Below are 2,504 nucleotides of genomic sequence, written 5' to 3' on the forward strand. Positions count from 1 at the left end.
TACTTGATAAATGTTCACTGATTAACTCTAGCAAATCAAACAAAGCTAGAGACAAGAGCCCCAAAGAACATTTCTAATTCAATAAATTCTCCTTGAACAAGTGAGAGAAGGCAGAACCACCCAAGCAGTTGTGGACTTAGAAGGTAAAGCTAAAATGTGAGGGTTGGGGGCGGGGGCAACTCAAGAGTAAATTGGTATCAGGGTCAAGCTTTGATTTCGGTAAAAATAAGGAGTTATTTGCCTCAAAATGAGTGGGTTTTTTTGGCCAACAATGGTCAAGGCAAAACTAGGAACAAAGTACTGGTACTAAACAAGAACTATACAGAAGCCAAAAGTCAACAAACCATGGATCAAAGTGAGGCAGACAGCCAGGAAACAGAAATAATGTTCCAGAGACCAAAGTGATATTGAAAAATGAAGCCTAATCTGCTGTAACCTAGAGTATCTTATTACTGCAACAGAGGCCAATGCCAGGGGTTCCCAGCTTCTCTTGGTACATTATCTGCGTAAATTGGGATAGACAGCTCTAATTTAAATGATTGGCTCAGAGACAGCATTTTCTAAGGTAGTCTGCCTAAAGTGGTAGTGCTTCACTCAGGCTGTCTAATTAAATACAATACAGCCACTGTCCCTGTATTATCAATACAACTTTTCACTCTGTGGACTATATAGATTTGACTATAAAATAATTCTTACTCTCTACACTCCAATCAAAGAAACTGTCTTTTGGACTAAGCTTAAGGGGGTAAATCAGCTTTCAAGCAGAGCAGACCCAAATAGCATTGGGTGGGCCTGAAGAAGAAGCCCTCTGGTGAGTCTCTGAGACCCTTCCCTTGAATGATAGTTATCTCTTGACAGTTACCAACCCTTCCTCTGGAACAAATGAGGGAAGACTATTGACTGAAGTCCCGGGAATTTTTGTACAAATGTATATATAACAGCAATTTGTAGGCTGGTCAGATAGGAAGAGATGACAAAACTGCTAAGTTTGGTGGGGCAATGGTTGAGCGTTTGGCTGCTAACTGAAAGGCCAGCAATTTAAACCCACTAACTGTTCTGCAGGAAAAAAGATGTAGCAACTTTTCCCATAAATAAGACAATCTTGGAAACCCAATGAGGCAGTTATACTCTGTTCTATAGGATCGTTATGAGTTAGCATTAACTTGACAACACACAATAACAAGTGATGATAGACTTTCTGATTTTTTTCCTGGTGATTAGAGAAGATCTTCTATATGTAAATGAATGTTTTAATTAATGAAAATTAGTTTGTGTCTTGTTCCCCCCCCAAAAAAATCATTTTATTGGGGCTCTTAAAGCTTCTGTAACAATCCATACATCCACTGTGTCAAGCACATTTGTACCTATGTTGCCATCATCCTCTTCAAAAGATTTTCTTTCTACTTGAGCCTTTAGTATTAGCTCCTAATTTTTGTCCCTCCCATCCCTTGTCTTCTTATAAATCCAGGAAAAAGACAAGTTTTTGGAAAGATATTAAAGTGGATTTTTGGACTCTGGGGAAATTTTAATCAGCTGAGATGGTTCAAGGATTTGGGAGGCTATGCTTTCTGTGGCCAGACCAACTCTGATGATTTTAAGTCTTTCACAAGCTAAGTTTGACTGGTTCTCAGGCTATGGCAGAGTGGCAGATTGTTAACTGGATGTGGTCTAAGGGGTGTGGATGTCTTCCTGTGCCAAGAAGGGGTGGTATGGGAATGGACTCAGTTTCACCAATGAAAATCTCTGTGTAAAGAAACTTTATGTTCCAAGGGAAGGGAAGGATATCTCTGTTCTGGATGTTATCATGATGTTTTAAATTTTTGAAATATCCTAAGAATGTATACATTTCTTATTTGAGATTTTAAAGCAATCCTATATAATACACTTGTGGGAATTTCAACCACTGAATGGCAATGAATGTGTGCTTCAAAAACAAACCAAGGGTTTACGAGACTAAATCTTTATAGGAACACAGTTTCATCTTTCTCTAGCAAGTAGCTAGCTGGTGGGTTCAAAATACAGACCTTATACTCAGCAGCCCAATTATACCCCACTACAACAGGAATCCAGAATCTGTGCTTAAAAGGATCTAATTTATACATTCCAGGCTTATGTATATAGTTTTAATTACATATTAAAACAAACACCACTTTTTTCTCCGCCAATGAAAAATCAAAATTAAGTGGAAAGAGGAGTAAAAAAGAATAGTATGGACATCAGATGCTTTGGATCAGGTATTAGACAGTGGAACAGATTAAAAAGAAAATATCCAAATGACACCGTGGAAAAAGTGACCAACAATGAAATTGACATTGGGGAGGGTGACGGAAGAGAAACATAATTAAAAATAACTTCCAGATGTGTACTAAGCAGTACTAAACACTGAGGATTTTACTCAGTGGAAGTATTTTCGGAATAGAGGGTCAGGTCTAATAATCGAATTTGTTTTTGTTTTAAAAATATTTATGCAATTTCTAATTATAAAAGCAATACTTGCATATTGT

At 37.6% G+C, this 2,504-nt stretch overlaps 2 protein-coding genes across 2 annotated transcripts in view; one reads left to right on the forward strand and one right to left on the reverse strand.

Annotated features, from left to right (window-relative positions):
* The window catches only part of LOC105979931 (centromere protein P), a 369,435-nt gene that overhangs the window by 185,665 nt on the left and 181,266 nt on the right, over positions 1–2,504 (reverse strand). The gene's annotated exons all lie outside the window — the stretch shown is intronic.
* ASPN (asporin) overlaps positions 1–2,504 on the forward strand; it is a 38,116-nt gene that overhangs the window by 8,088 nt on the left and 27,524 nt on the right. The gene's annotated exons all lie outside the window — the stretch shown is intronic.

Source organism: Echinops telfairi, unplaced genomic scaffold (genome assembly GCF_000313985.2).
Source record: "Echinops telfairi isolate 266 unplaced genomic scaffold, ASM31398v2 ScPeMD7_7430;HRSCAF=8468, whole genome shotgun sequence".
NCBI lineage: Eukaryota > Metazoa > Chordata > Mammalia > Afrosoricida > Tenrecidae > Echinops > Echinops telfairi.